This window comes from Caretta caretta, chromosome 12 (genome assembly GCF_965140235.1).
Source record: "Caretta caretta isolate rCarCar2 chromosome 12, rCarCar1.hap1, whole genome shotgun sequence".
Lineage (NCBI taxonomy): Eukaryota > Metazoa > Chordata > Testudines > Cheloniidae > Caretta > Caretta caretta.
In genome coordinates this window covers 37,517,783-37,533,814 of record NC_134217.1, presented here as the reverse complement: position 1 = coordinate 37,533,814, position 16,032 = coordinate 37,517,783, and the positions used below count along the sequence as shown (strand labels likewise).

The window sequence follows — 16,032 nt, the reverse complement described above, 5'->3', positions numbered from 1 at the left end:
CGGCATGTGACTCTGCGCTCTCTGCTCCTTGGAGCCAGCAGGAATGTGCAGGGCCGTCTGCACCGGCCTTGGCGTTCCGCCGATGGGAGCCCAGACATGGCACATTCTTCAGCGCGTGGCCAGGCCGAGGCGAGAGCAAATGAAACGTCAAGGACTTTATTACCAAGGCAGCTAGGCTCGGGCGGGAGGCAGCAAAGTACTCTCTGTGTGCGTGCTTACGTGTGTGCAAAGGAGATATGGCTCCGTGTGTGTGTGTGTACGTCCATGCACATGCATGTGAGGAGGTGGTTTGGCTGGGTGTGTGTACATGCATGTGAGGAGGCGGGACGGCTGCATGCGTGTACATGCATACGAGGAATCAGTATGTCTGGCTGCGTGTACACGCATGTGAGGAGGTGGTTTGGCTCTGTGTGTGTGAAGGGACATTGATTTGGGCATGTGGTAGGACTGTAGTTGCGGGGGGTTCATACCCCCTTGTTCTTCAAATGGTTATTGCTAAGCCAGTACTGTTGGAAGGCTGGACAGGCTGAGACCCAGGGCTTGTGGGGAGGGAATTTCTGGAGAGCTTAGCTGTTCCCATTTAACCCTTCGGAGCTGCTGGGACTCTGTATGTTTTGGGTTGAGGTTGTGCCCAGATGAGCTCAGTGATGTACACATGGGCAGTCCTTGCCCCCAAAGAACTCCCAGTTGAAACACACGACAGTCACAGGGCGTGGAGGAGGCTCTGCATGCAGATAGTCCTAGTGCTCATTACACGCCCCATTCCTCCTCACCTGGAACCATTTTAACCCTCAGAGCTGGTGGTTCCCAGTGTGTCGGACATTTGAAACCCTAAAGGTTCACACACTCTATAGTCAGGCTCTTTATACACATAGCCACGCATGCACCCCCGTGCACACGTTCACGGCCTGCACGTGCACAGGGATGGCTGTCCGGTGAATCCAATGAGGCCGTCACGGCATCACACACGTTCTCATGTGGCTGTACAGTTGAACCCATGCCGAGCAAGATGGTGAACGGCTGTCATGCTATGCGCATGTAGACAGGCCAGGCCATCCTGCTGGAATCCCCGGCCAGTGCCGACTGTAATCCGGGGTTGGGTGAACGTCGGCCGGGAGTGAAATGAAATCACGTTGCTGTCTAATGAGCCAATTGCCCTTTGCGCTGGTGACCTGTGTGGCTCTGTTAAACCTGATACCAGATGCAGTGGTGCATTAATATGGGCACAGATCCGCCCACCCTGTGGGATGGCAATACGTATCTCAAGCTGTCTTGGGGTTAGAGCAGGGGACTGGGAGCCAGGGTCCATTACTGGGTGGGGAGGGCTATTGGGCTGGGGGAGCTGGGCACTGGGCTGGGGGGATGGGGTGGCAGCAGGTGCCTTAGCCTTCCTAATACCCAGATGAATGATACAACCACAAGCCCCAGCTTCTGTGATTGGTCCCTGGTAAGGCAGCATCCTGAGTCCCGGGACCTGGCTGTCCCTGCCTGTGCGATCCCCCCGGGGGGGACACAGCACAGTCTGCCTGACCAGCCCTCCCTGCTTTGTCCTCTCCCCCTGGCACCTCCACTACCCCACCCCAGGGCTTGGCCCCTGGGTTAGAACCGAAGTGGGAAGCCGTGTCTCTCTTATTAAAAGATGCAGCCCAATGAATGTCGGGGAGGAGGGTGTGTAACCCCAGGCTGTCTGGGGGCAGCTGTGAGATAAGTGCCAACATATTGCGTGGGATCTTGCAGCAAGCCTAATTACTGAGCTACTGGAGACTGAGTAATCTCCGCAGCCACGCCGTGACACACGGCTCTGGCGTGTAGATACAGACGGGTCTGCCCACGCTGTTCAGATACACGCAGGCGGGCAGACCTGCACGCACAGCAACACACGCTCGCGCTCGCACGCGGGATCTGGGAGGGCCGGGGCTGGGGCTGACGAGCGAGCGGCTCGCTGAGTGAATGCAGGCGTTAGCGGGGAGGCAGCTGTGCCATCGCAGGGCTTGGCAGCGAGACAGGGCCGCAGCCCAGGGTGCCAAGTGCGGCCCGTCGCTGGCTGCCGGAGCGCTAGTGCCAGGCAGGGAATGGCGTCGCTTGGTGCCAGAGGCTGGCTGCTCTCTGATCGGAGCAGCGCCCGTCTCTCGCTGCAGACCCGTGCGTGGAGGCCATGAGCGGGCCGGGCCGGGGTGCCGGGGAGGGCTGGAAGGCAGGGAGGTGCTGGGAGCAGGCTGTGAAGGGAGGCTCAGTGAGAGCCCAGCAGATGAGGAAGGGGATGTGCATTGGGAGCGGAGGGGGAGAACAGGGGCTCTGAGGTAGTCTCCCCGGGGGCCTGGGGAGGGGTAGCAGGGTGGGTGGCCTGGGGTCTTTGAGAGAGGTGGGGGAGGGTTTGTGCATTGTGAGCTCCGAGGGGGAGGTGCGGGGCTAGGAGACAGCTGCTGTCACAGCTCCCTGGGGCTCCCGCGGCAGATGCCCTGCAAGGTTAGGTCGAGTTGCTTGCCCGGGGCAGGGGCCTGGGCAGAGCCTGGTGGGCGTGGGGCGACTCTTGGCAGGTAGCAGTGATTGCTGTGCAGGAGGCATCTCTCGCCCCCCCTCCCCCCCTTTACCCCCTAGGGTCTAGGACCCTGCTGCCGGGGGACGAGAGCTCTCATGTCAAGGCTCCCTCGCATGTCAAGGCTCCCTCTGCGGCTGGCCGGCTGGCTCCTGGGGAAAGGCATCGAAGGGCCCTGCTGTTGCTCTAATTCCCTGTCTCCCCTGGGAGAACCAGCGGCTTGCCCTGCCCTGGCGTGTACAGTTGAGGGGCTGAGGCTGTTTCCGGCGCTGACCCCTGGGGCCAGAACAGTCCCTGGCACCCCTAAGCTCTTGCTTCCCACTCCTGGCGCTGGGCAGCCGGGCCCATGAATGTGACCCCTGGGCCACCTCCACCCTCGTGGGACCCCTCTGCTGTCAGCACCTTGTGCCCCCTCCCCAACGTGGGCTGCAGTGAGAGCCCGTCTGGGCTGGCCCAGGGGACCTAGGAGCCAGGAACTGCCAGCGGGCAGTGGGGAAGCGGGCTGTCACTTCTAATGAAGCATGAAGCCCAGCTGTGAATCGAACAGCAGGACTCTCCTCTGCATCCCTGCCGCACGGCAGCCTGCAACCCAGCCGCGGGCAGGGAGGCGGGGCGCCCGCTCGGCACCGTGCTGGGAGACCCCCGGCCTGGGCACCATTAAATAGTGTATGGCAGGGTGGCCAGGGAAGGGGCTGGTCCATGTGGGCTGTGTGGAGCTGATCCGACCCAGGTGGGATTGAGTAGGAGAAACCGGGCGAAGCCAATTGTGGGGCAAACGTCTGCGTTTCTGAGCATGGAGAGCTGAGTGGCGAGGGCACGGTCTCCCCGCTGCCCGTGTCATTTCGCACTGGGCTGGGGAATAGCTCGGCGGCAGGTGGGGGAGCTACTTGGAACCTGGAGTGGAGTGTCTGCAGTGGAGTGCTGGCTGGGCATGGGGAGCTGCCCCCTGCCAGGGACAGGGCATTTTCTAGGGCAGCTGCAGGGTAGTACAGCCCTGCCCAGCACACTTGAGCCTCCACACCTAGGGACATAGATCTCCCCCAGCAGAGAGTCGCTCTGGGACCTAGCCCATGGCGCAGGTAATCAGCGGATTCACCCACTGTACACAGCCATATGCTGCAGCCAGCTGCATGCAATGTGTCTGGGGGACCTGATGACTGAGGGCTGCTTCTCCAGCGGGGATGTAGCCGGCCTCCTGTTCCCAGCTCACCAAGCCCAGAGGCAGGGCTGGGTGCATTCCACAGGGGAACCGTCAGCCATTCCCTGGGGATCTTGGCTGTCCCATTTTGAAGGCCGGCCCGGGTTTCCCGTTAACCCTGCAGAGCGGCACCTCCTGCCAGGCGACAGGGTGCATAGCGCGCGGGCGTGTCCCCTGCCTCCAAAGGGTTCATGTGCTCTTCCCCACTGGAGCGTTTCTGGGTTTTAATGGCAGGTTATGGGAGCTGTAATTACAGGCTCCGGCTTTCTGCAAAGCAAACACGTCTGAGAAACTTGAAATCCGGCAGCAGGGCACGCAGCCCTGGCACGATGAGCTCGCTGCTGGGGAGACCGCCTCAGAGAGCCTTTCATGAGGCCTGTCAGCATCCCACAATAACATGGAGTGCTCCCAGCCCTTCCTATGCGGGGCCCTCAAAGCCCCTTCCTCCCCTCCCTCTGACAGTCACCCTCACTGCAGCCCCGTGGGACAGGATCGCAAACAATTAACCAGGGAGTGCAGTGGTGCTGCGCTGAACCTTCAGTCTTCTCCCAGCTCTGTGCCTCAGTTTCCCCTCTGGAAGGTGGGGATAACTGTGGCCGGGGGTGGGTGGGAGGTGTAAGGCTTGTTCCAGGACTGTTTGTGAAGTGCTTAGAAACACTCAGCAGGATGGTGTCCTGGCCGGGTGCAGCATCCTTTCTGGTAATGCTGTGTGAGGGAACAGGGCCGCTGGAGCCTTTCCATGGGAGCCAAGACCGGGCTGGCACATCTCAGGGCCCACTGGGAATCGGAGCCAAGGAGTCACACGCAGAGCTGCAGTGTTGACTGGGCCGTCCCCACCAAACCCGACTTGGGTGATTATCTCCCAAAGTTTTGACTGGCTCAAACATTTCCCTTCACATCTCATTTCAAACGCGTGCGGAGCGGTTCTGCGCGGTGGAACAGCCGCCGTAGTCTATTCCAGAGGTGGCAGCGTTGCAGTGGTGGGTGAGGCGATGTCTGTGGACCTTGTGCAGGGATAGGCTCTTCTGTCCACTCCTACAAGAGACCTGGGGTTCACCTGGACCTCGTCTAGTGCTCAGTGACAGACCCTGAGTCTGGGGGGAGGTTTACCCCACTGAGGACTGCAGGGTTTGGCCTGTGCTCTAGGACGGGGGCACTAGAGCAATGGCCACTTGAGCTGATGCTCTCTGTCAGGGTCTCCTGCGTGTGTGTGTGGGGGGGGAGGGGGGTGTTTCTGGCGTGCAGAGCAGCTGAAAACATCTGGCTTAACAAGTAACTACAGCGCTCCCCTCCGCCCCCCACAGCTGTAATTGTCTGCGGTAGGACGTGAGAAGCCCAGCGTGAGCTGGAGGGCTCGGCGGTTTTCCCCACAAAAGGAGCCGGAGGGAGCCTTTCGCTGCAGCCATAAACACACCAAATGCCGTTTACTTTTTGTGCAGATTCGCACGCCTGCTTCGGGAGGTGGGAAGCAAATGTCTCGATTACTGCTGAGAGGAAGAGCAAACTCGCCTGGGGATTTTATTCCCCTAGAACCCCCCCCCCCCCCCAAATCTGGGGCTGGACCTGGTTAACAACCCACCTCGCTCACCAAGCAAGCATCTGGCCACCAACCCCCACCTCAGTGTTGGGGGACCTAGTTGTGCTGCGGCTGCTCCCATCTTTTCAGACCATCCCAGCCCCCCTCCCTTCCTTGTGGGATTCTCTGTGCCGAGAGCACATGCAGAGCCGGGACTCACTCTCGGTCAGAGCCAGAAAGGCAGAGCTAGGCTGAGCTGCCACAGACAGATGAAAGGTATGATGTCAAGCCAATGGGCCATATCACTGGAGAGACCCAGGAATCCCGGCTTTCTCTTGGCCTAGCGCATTTGTTCTTAGCCCTGGCAGGGTGCAAGTTATTTGGATTTCAAAATCCTGTCCTTCCGATTACCCTCTTCCTTACTCCAGTCACTAAGATCAAGTGTACCCTCTTCCTGACTCCCCGCTCCCCGGAGTGTATTCTCATTTTGACCTGAATTTAGAGGCTGCTACTTTGAGACCTGCCAGTGCCAGCCAGGAACGGCTGACCCCACTGGAAAGCCAGGAAATCCTGGCCAAGCCACAGAATGCCCCAGTTTCCAGTTCGGGTTGTTCACGAGACCTAAAATCTGTGTGACTGATCCTTGCGAAAATGCTGAGTTGTTAGCTGAGGAGCAAGGATTTGGGGCAGGATCTCCCACCTTCGCCCTGCATTTGAGAGCTGCTCTTTCCTTGCTGGAGATTGTCCTAGACGTCTGGTGTGTGTGTGCGTCAGTCGTGCTTTCCTGGCCCTGCCAGGAAGGGAGATGCAGCAGGAGCCCAGAGGGGGTTGATGGTGGCTTGTTAAGGATGCTGTCTAGTAGCCAACCTGCACCCCAGAGTTGGGTTCGAGCCCCCAAAGTGCATGTGAAGCGGGCAGGGGAAATTCTGGATCTTTGATTCTGGGATTTGGTCCACCCCTTTTCTCTCATTGAAATGGTGCTCTCGGACTAGGGTTTTGTTTCTAGTAGTTGGCGGGGGGTTACTGGCCATGTCTGTGAATGTGAGCGAGAGGCAGTGTGGCCTAGTGGACTGAGCACAGGGTAGCGAGCCAGGAAGTCCAGAACCCCAATCCCAGCTTTTCCTTTAACGTGGCATGTGGATTTGCATGAGTCACTTAACCTGAGTAATGACAGGTTTCAGAGTAGCAGCTGTGTTAGTCTGTATTCACAAAAAGAAAAGGAGGACTTGTGGCACCTTAGAGACTATCCAATTTATTTGAGCATAAGCTTTCGTGAGCTACAGCCCACTTCATCGGTGAACTGTAGCTCACGAAAGCTTTGCTCAAATAAATTGGTTAGTCTCCAAGGTGCCACAAGTCCTCCTTTTCTTTTTAATCTGAGTGTGGGTTTGTCTCACCGCTGTGTCAATCGGGGATGATGATTCTGGCAGCTTCACACGGGGGCTGTGAGGGTTAACGAGCCGATAGCTGCAAAGTGCTGGAAGAGCATTAAGTGCCAAGTCCTGTTATTAAAGGGCACAGAATGGTAGGAGGCCAGCAGTGCTGGGAGGAGGGCAGATTCCTTTCAGCAGGTGCTGTGACGCGGGAGTCTCTCTGCATTCCAGGTTACAGGTGGTACGACTCCTCCGGGTCACTGGTTCATGGAGAATGTCCCGATGCATGGTGGGGGAGATGGTGAGCCCAGACCTTGCATGGAACTGGCTTTCCCAGGGAGATGGAGACTATAGGATGTATCAGCCTGTGGCAATGCTGCATTTGGGGCTCACAGGTGACTGCCCCACTCTTGGAAATTAGAGAGTGAATGTAAGAATATATGGAGTGCAGTTAGCCCAAGGCTACCTAGGCACTTGTCACTGTGCTTCACACCAGCTGGACTGCAGAATTGCCAGCTCCCAAAGTCACAGCCCTGTGGGATCGCTCGAGCTAAAGGAGACTCTCCATCAGCTGCTAGCCATGCAGGGTGCATGACACACAGTTAAGTGGTTTTGATTCCATCCACTAGTGGGCAGTGGTGCACATACACACTACCCAGCTTATTACATGCACCTTCTCCCCAGCTCTGTGCACCAGGTACAGCTCTTAATTTAAAGGTGAAGTTGTAGAGCAAATAAGTATGTAATAAATAGAGTTGACCCCAGTTTTCAAAACACCCCTGCTGACTGGGCTCCCAGGGCGTTTGGTGCCGAAATGCACAGCCTAGATAGTGGGCACATTTGGCACAGGTCCTTGGGCTTCACTCTGCTTCCCACACCGCGTCCCCGTACCCCTAAGCCAGTAGCGCGTCCTTCTCTCTGACGTTAGTTCTGTGCTCGGGCAGCTCCTAACACACGTGCCTCTAAAGGCCTCCAAGGCCGCAGCAGTTGCTGGATGGCGGGGGGGGGCTCCTGCACTGCAGTGATATGCCCAGGCCCGTTGTCTCAGCACAGGACAGAAGGGGTTTTCAATGTATCCTTAATTAACAAGTGCATCTGCAGCTCCCAGAGCCGCTCCGGCAGGTTACCCTGCCCCTCCTACACCTGGGGCTGAGAACGGCCGCTGGGCTAGGCTGCACTTGGGAAAGATCTGCCAGAAGGACCCCCCCTCCCCCAGCCCCGGGTGTGTTGGATGCCTGAAGTGCCACCTACCCGCATGCTTGTCTGAGCCAATCAGGGGGTCTCGCTTCCCTAGGCATGTTTGCTGTTTCCCGACGTGAACTTCCCGAGCTCTTGTTTCTCATTTACGGGGGGGCCCTTGACAGACAAGCTGAGCTGAACACTGCAGTGGGACTGCTGGCCACACAGCTGGGGCCCCTTCCCCATCCCCTCTAGCGAATCCAGGCACGTGCCCCACTGGCACAGGTGAACTCGTTCTTGGAAGCAGTTGGCAGGCGGTGCCAATTTGCAGCTGGCCGATTTAGGTCACCATGCAGCGTGGAATGGCCTGCAGTCAGCACAGCGGAGTGGCATTTGATTGGATTTTAAAAGGCAGAGGGTGGACGGCAGGGAGGGGGAAGAAGGTGGGAGGCAAACTGCGGTGCAATGGATGAGCTTTTCGAATCACAAAGCAGCGCAAGGCCCAGCCGGTTTCAGAGCTGGCCACACAGACTGCACTCGCGTGATTTGCTCATGCAGGCGCACCTACACTGCAATCCCAGGCCCACCCATACTGGCCAGTTAAACATCTAACTGGTCAGGTGCACAGTTAGCCAACAGGATGGCTTGCATACACAACTGTGGTGATGCGAGCATGCAAATTCTATGTGAGTGCAATGCTAAAAATCACCCCTGAAATGACTGGGTTTTTCTCGCTTTTGAGCATTGCACAGGTAAGGAAAATGAACAGGGAAGTGGGAAGTTGCCTGTATGGCAATCGGATGGCGTCGCTGACAGGAAAAGCACCTTAGCGAAGTAGACGGGTGCTTGCACAGCTGTTGTAAGGTAAATCTCATGTAGGAACTGTTGAAACACAATTCTGCTGAGCTATGAGCTCAGCTCCTGTTCAGGTCAGAGGAGACCCTGCCTGAGTATCTGATGGCACAGCCCCCAGAGTAGATCTGGGGCTGATCAAAAGCCCATTGAAGTCATTGGGATCAGGTTGATGAAGGACTGAAATTTACTGTAAAGATCAGAACTCGCCTTGCAACAGCTTTGGAAGAGGTCTCCAGCTTTTGGAGACCTGCTTTCCTGTGCTGAGCTGTGCTTCCTGCCTCTCAGATCGCATCACTGGATTGCACTGCCTGGGGCGGGGGTTGTCAGTAAAATGGAAGCAGTGCCGCTCCCAACCACAGAGATATGGATGCAGCAAGGGCATGGAGGGCAGGGATGCATCTGACCTCGGACCTGGATCGCAGTCAGACCTGCAGATGTAGGGGCAGTTTGGATTTGCATTTTGAGCCCCTACATTTGGGAGTTTCTGGATCCAGGGTTTTGGTTCTGCTGCAGATACACGATTTGGCTCGGAGCGTGGGCCTGGGGGTTTGCTTCTGGCCTGTTTCTAACGTAGGTTGTACACTGCGTGTGTATATCGGTATATGCATGTGGGCATGCATCAGGGGGCCTCTCCCAGCCAGACACACGCCCAGCCCTCTCCGAGTGCGAAGCCTGGGCTCTTTGGTTGGTGTCTCTCCCCTGCTGGTCTGCAGCTCCACTTGACAGCCCTTCCCTGCAGTGCGACTGGGACTGTCTGGCATGAGAACAACATGGTGGGCAAGGGGGAGCCGACTGCTGGGAGGTGCAGAGGCTGCAAGGTTGAGCCCCCTTTGCATATCAATAGGTAGCTCTTTCCAAGGCAGCCCGGCTTAGCCCATCTCCCCTGGGGAAGGGAGTTATTCAAAAGCTGATTACCTCATTGCTTCCCCCGCTTCATTGACGCCCTGGAAGGAGAGGGCGTAAGCTGATGAGGAGCAGCATACGGTCCCTTATTGGCCCGCTGGAAGGGAACATCCGATAACCGTTGGGGCTGGGGGAGGGTGGGGGTGGGGATAGGCAGCAAAACACGCAGCTTAATGAAGAGCTTGGACGGCTGGTGGGAAAGGCCACAGCGTTTGGCTAATGCCACGGAGGGTACGTCTGCCCTGCCTGGGTCTACACACTTGGGCTTGCAGGACTCATGCTCAGGCTCTGAACTAGCTGTGTAGACAGCGTGCTGAAGTTGCATCTCGGGCGCCGAAGCCCATCCCCTCCCTAGGCGTCCGAGCTCCAGTGAGAGCCATAAGGGCTCCACAGCTATTTGGCGTGAGCCCGTCGACACGGGCTGTGTAGACGCACCCTGCGAGAGCCGGGTGACCTCCTTCTGCTCCTTAGTCAATTGGCTCAGCCAAGCCGTGGCTTGGTGCTAAACTCGCTCAGGAGAAAGTTGCTTTCCCCGGGGGCTCGCACCCCAGCACCAGGCTGGGGTCTGAAAAGTTCAGCTCCGGAGTCTGTCTCTCCACCTCAGCCTGTTGAATCCCTGAGGCTCCTGTTAGAAAGAGGTCAGGGCCCTAGAGGTGGAACATCCCTGAGCATGGAGGGGTGGGGTTGGCTGTGTAGGGGGGTTGGTCTGGGAGTTTCTCTCACACACTCCCACAGGGATCCAGGAATCCTAGTTTTCCAGGGCTTAGAATCATAGAATCATAGAATATCAGGGTTGGAAGGGACCTCAGGAGGTCATCTAGTCCAACCCCCTGCTCAAAGCAGGACCAATCCCCGACTAAATCATCCCAGACAGGGCTTTGTCAAGCCTGACCTTAAAAACTTCTAGGGAAGGAGATTCCACTGCCTCCCTAGGTAACGCATTCCAGTGTTTCACCACCCTCCTAGTGAAAAAGTTTTTCCTAATATCCAACCTAAATCTCCCCCACTGCAACTTGAGACCATTACTCCTTGTTCTGTCATCTGCTACCACTGAGAACAGTCTAGAGCCATCCTCTTTGGAACCCCCTTTCAGGTAGTTGAAAGCAGCTATCAAATCCCCCCTCATTCTTCTCTTCTGCAGACTAAACATCCCCAGTTCCCTCAGCCTCTCCTCATAAGTCATGTGTTCCAGTCCCCTAATCATTTTTGTTGCCCTCCGCTGGACGTTTTCCAATTTTTCCACATCCTTCTTGTAGTGTGGGGCCCAAAACTGGACACAGTACTCCAGATGAGGCCTCACCAATGTCGAATAGAGGGGAACGATAGAGTGGAATAGAGGCTTGTCTCTGTTGTTCTAAGCTTAACCCATCCTCCAGCCTTGAAGGAGCTCTGGGGTCGAGCTCTTGGTGGCTTTAATCTCCTTCGTGCTGGGGAGGTGTTTGTCTCCTGGCCCAAAGCCACAGAAGGCCCTGAGGCTGGCTGTGTGGGAGGTGCCCAGGGCGGAGAAGGCAGGGCACGGTGCAGGTTAGGAAGGAGGTGCCCTGTGTGCTTAGCCATGAAGCAATCTGCCCCGAGGGGCTGAGCGGCTGCATGAGGCTTGCTGGTGCATAGCTGCTCGGCTGCCCAGCGTTAGAGTCACCCTGAGGGAAAACCTGAGGGAAGTGTGTAGCGTGGAGGGAGCACTGTCCCTGCACCCCAGCCAGGATGGCACTGCCCTGGTGCCACCTCCCCTTCCCTGGCCATCTGTGTGTGCAAATCGGGCACTTGCACAGATAAATACCATGGATAAATGGGACCAGCTATTCTGGGAGGAGAGCTATCACTCCAGGGCAGAGGGCGTGTGTAGGAGGGGAATCAGGCATCCTGATGACATCTCTGGCACTTCTTCTCTCAGATTACAGCAGGTCTTTGGCTCCTGGTGAAGCCAGGAAAAGCCTAGGCCTGCTGGGAGAGTGAGGAGGGCTGGCTGTCTCGTATTGTACCTGTGTTGGCCTCCCCTTGCTATCAGTCTGATCCCGAGAGAGACTTGTGTAACCGTCGATATAATCCTTGGTGTTGAGGTGGCCGAAGAGCTCAACATATTTTACAAAGACAGGGGAGCATTATTAGCCCCATTCTACAGCTGGGGAAACTGAGGCCCACTAAGCTTAAGGGACTTGCCCAAAGTGCAAGTGGAACCCAGTACCCTGCTCAAACCACTGGGCCCTATCACCTCAAAATAGACAAACTGTGGCTAATACCAGCTGCTGTGCCTTGGAAGGACTTCTCAAAATACCCCACCGTGCTATTGCAGTGCTGAGTCCACTGAATTGGACAGTACAATAGGTTTGATTGGTGCTGTCCTTATGTTTCTGTGATCGTCTGATGGGAACCCAGCCCTGAAAGTAACTTACATGTATGCACTGTCTCTTGCGCTCTCTGTACGTGTAAGGTATAATTGACATCGGTTCCAATTAGAGCCTTTCTCTCCCCCAAAAATTCTGTCACCATGAAGAATTTCCCTGGAATTGAGCTGACGTTTTTCACTGTAATACTCGAGGCAGGGACTGGAGAATACAAGTAGGCCAGTGATCGCTCTTCTAATGCGCTGTCAGGATGTGATAAACTGAGCCGGCTGGCTGCCAGCACAGTCCTGTGCACGTTAATAACAACGTCCCAGTCGCTTGCACCCACCCAGTGTCCAGGGCAAGGGCGTGGGACGAAGGCCAGGTGGAGCCTGGGGGCTCTCAAAGGAAGTGTTAAAATCAGTGGCTTCTCACTAGCCAGTCAACATTGGGGATTGCCCAACATTGTCATGGCTCCCAAAATGCTAAGAAGTCTGACTGGCCGTTGAGAAGGGTAGATATTATCCTGATTGGCTGCTGAGCAGGGACCTCACTTGTCAGAACAGCCCATTGTGTCAGTTTCCCCCCCATGTCCTGTATTTTAATAGCACATTACTTTAACATTCCCCTTCTGGCAAGATATAGCCTACGTTACCAGGCAATGAGGCCCTCTGCCAGGAATGGAAGGGGTCCCAGCATCCTAAGCCTCTGCCTTGAACCACAATGCTTCAGCTGCAGATGTGGCCCTATGTGATGCAGTTGCAGGGAAGTGGGTGGGAGGAGCAGGGGTAGTTGGAATGAATCCTGAGAGAGAAGAATTCTTATCTTCATTTTGCTTGGGGGGAAACTGAGGCACAGAGCAGTGACGTGTTCTGCTCGAGGCCATACAGTGAGAGCCATCCACGGAAGCCAGCTCTCATGACCCCTGCTGCTGCTCTGTGTTAGCCACTGAATCATTCTTCCTTTCTGGAGGTCAAACTCAACCCTGTTGTGAGTCCAGCAAAGTCAGGGGAATTGTAGACAGGGATGGGTTGGACGCGCTGTAGCCTTGCACAGCTCAGGGACGATGCAACATTGGGTCCAATAAATGGAGCAAGCTAGAGACACAGCTGGCAAAGCAGAAACACAGCAAACTGAACGCCGTCCTGCAGAGAAGGCAGGCTCCCATCTGGGGGGCTTGCTTCTTGTTTCTGATCAGCACCTATTGTGTACGATGCACCAGCTAGGCAGAGACGCCTGGTCCCCGTGTGTTACTGTCTAGAGAGTCCGGTCCCTGGAACGAGCCTGCCAGTTCTCATTTCTCGGGGCCCTGGCACTGCGCTGCTGGAAGTGCCATCTTCCCTGCAGGGAGTTCTGCCCCCTCGTGCTCCTCTCACCACAGCAGCAGGCTTGGAAGCAGCTGGTCAGGCTCAGCGTTTGGTCAGGGCTTGTTTGCTGTGAGCCCTTTGCAGCCGGCCTCCCTGACAAGCTCCTGCAACATCTGTTGAGCTTTAGTGCTTTCTTGTGCATCAGCAGAAAAGATGGCATGTCTGAGGCCCCTGCACTCCTGGCGGCTTCCCCCGCACCCCGCCCTGCCTGTGGAAGAGCCTCAGGGTGCTAGTTAACAAGTTAGTGCCCAAATCACGCTGTTTGCCGTTAATTGGTTGTGAGTCTTTGAGGACATGGTCAGGGTGCAAAGCCCTCCCCGTGAGTGGGGATGGAGAGATGGTTTATCTGGCTGGACAGATTCCTCCTAATTGAGCAGATACTCCATGTTCACAAACAGATGGCTTCTTTGCATCAATTATTTCTTATCTGTGTAACCGGGAATGATTTTCTGACAGATAGCACAGGGGAGAGTTAAAGAAGGAGGAGGCCCAGACACCCACACTCGCTGCCACAGTCTGGCACTGCTGTGCACTTTCCTAACCAGACACAATGGCCCGACCGATGCACTGGGGAGGGGGAGGGCTGTTGGACTGTGAGCTGGGGAGGGGGTGTCTCTCGAGAGGTTCCTCGCCTGTTAGCACCTGTCCCTGGTTGTTTCGTGGCTCAGGATTCCAGTTGCGTTGAAGTCTTGTCCCTGTTGCAGATGCATCAGTCCGGCTCTGCTCTGGTCCTGACATGAAGCCTAACAGCTCCTCTCCTTGGAGCATCAGCAGGGATGAGCGTGTCTCGGTCGGTGTGTCTAGTTTCTGTGTGCGCTGCGCCAGCAAACAGCCGGGCAAAGCCCAAGAGACGCTGTGGTACAATGAGCTAGTTTGCCTGCTGAGGATCCAAGGAGGCTGAGCTAGCCGGGGAATAAACAACACATCCCTCCAGCCCTCTGAGGGGGCTGTGTAAGAGACCAGCTGGCATGTGGCCCACTTCATGTCAGATCTGTAAAAGCAGACAGCAAGGGCTTTGTGCCCGTCCAGGCGAGATTGTCCCCTCCAGTGCTAGGCCCAGTTCAGCAAGGGGTAGCTGTCACGGAGTCCCCGGGCGATGCTCTGGAACTGCTGCCTGCGAAGCCAGGCAGGACTCTGGTGAAGTCTCCTCTCTGGGAGCAGCCTGTCTACAGGACACACAGCTCACACGGCTTCCACCTTCCTGGGTCTGGCCTCGGAGCATTCAGCATCCTCTGCCCCTCCGTGCGCTTCCCACAGCAAGTCCGCCCAGGGGTGGTCCAGGGGAGGCCAGAGGGTCCTGCACCCCAACTTCGCAGTCAGACGTGGCTCTTAGCCAGCCAGTAAAACAGGTTTATTAGATGACAGGAACATGGTCTAAAACAGAGCTTGTAGGTACAGAGAACAGGACCCCTCAGCCAGGTTCATTTTGGGGGGCAGTGAGCCAGACAACCATATCTGCACTTCACTCCTTGTCCCCAGCCAGCCACAACAGACTCCTGCTCCAGCCCCTGCTCCTCTGGGCTTTGTCCCTTTCCCAGGCCAGGAGGTCACCGGATTCCTTTGTTCTCCAGCCCTTTCGCTATCACCTTGGAGGGGGGAAGGGCCCAGGCCATCAGTTGCCAGGAGACAGTGTCGGCCATTTATGTACCCTGGCCCTTTGCTCTGCAACAATCCCACCCCCTTATCCCACCACCTAGAGACTTAAGAAATGCATAGGGGAAACTGAGGCATCCCAACAATAGAGGAAACATTAAGATCAGTCCCACTTCGTCACATCAGCATCGTTTGCCTTGGAAGAGGCAGAGTTCTGCGGCTATTGCCATGCGTCAGGGGCTAGCGGGGCAAGGTTCCCAATGCCCGGCAGGTCAGGTACCACTGGCTGTGAGCAACGGCGTCACCGAAAGATGGTGGGCTGCCCTTTTGCGTGGGAGGGAGAGAGATGATGGGGGAGGGAGGAAGCAGGAAGGCTGCTGGGGTAGAGAGGAAGCGCCGGCGTGTTTTCCCTGGGATTAGAGGGGGCTCGATCCTGTATTTCAGTCTCTGTTGTTTTTTGGCACTTCCCAGACAGTCAGTCTGTCTGTCTGTGGCTCCCACCTGGAGCTTTCCCAGAGCCAACATCAGCATCTTCCTTCCTAGGTCCATCCTGGGAATCTCCTTCCCTGGGACTTTGATGCCTCATACTCGCAGAGTGAGACCCCTGAACCCCTCCCCCGGGGCCTCCAGAGAGCTCTGTAAGCTCCAGTCTAACGACACCACCAAAGGGTGCTCAGCACAGACCTGCCCCCAGGTTAGCAAAGTGCACATCGGTGTCAGACTGTGGCAGCGAGTGTGGGTGTCGTGGGCCAGGAGGCTGCCCTGAAAAGCCAAGCTGGAGCCTCGAGGTGTCAGAGATGGAAATACCCCGTTTATCCAGGGCTGCCTTGGAGAATCTCCTGTCTGCCCCTTGGGGGTACTTTCTGGGGGTTCCGCCCCCTTCCTCTGAAGCATCTGGCTGGAGCTGGGGCACTGGGCAGCGTGTGCCGGGGCTGTGGGTGGTGAGGATTCGCTCCGAGGTGCTGGGCTGGCTGGGTCTTGCTCACATGCTCAGGGTCTAACTGGTCGCCCTGGGTGTGTTCTCCCTAGCTCAGATTGGCAGTGACCTTGGGAGGTTTTCACCTTCCTCCACACCGTGGGGTACTGGTTGCTTGCCAGGATCATCTGGGTGTATCTCAGTCAGTTTCCTGCCAATGCAGGGCTGCCGGTCCTCCCCCCGCCCATGTTCTCACACAGTGGTTTAGTCTC

At 56.6% G+C, this 16,032-nt stretch overlaps 1 protein-coding gene across 3 annotated transcripts in view; it reads left to right on the top strand.

Annotated features, from left to right (window-relative positions):
* GSE1 (Gse1 coiled-coil protein) overlaps positions 1-16,032 on the top strand; it is a 370,501-nt gene that overhangs the window by 102,886 nt on the left and 251,583 nt on the right. The window lies entirely within an intron of this gene.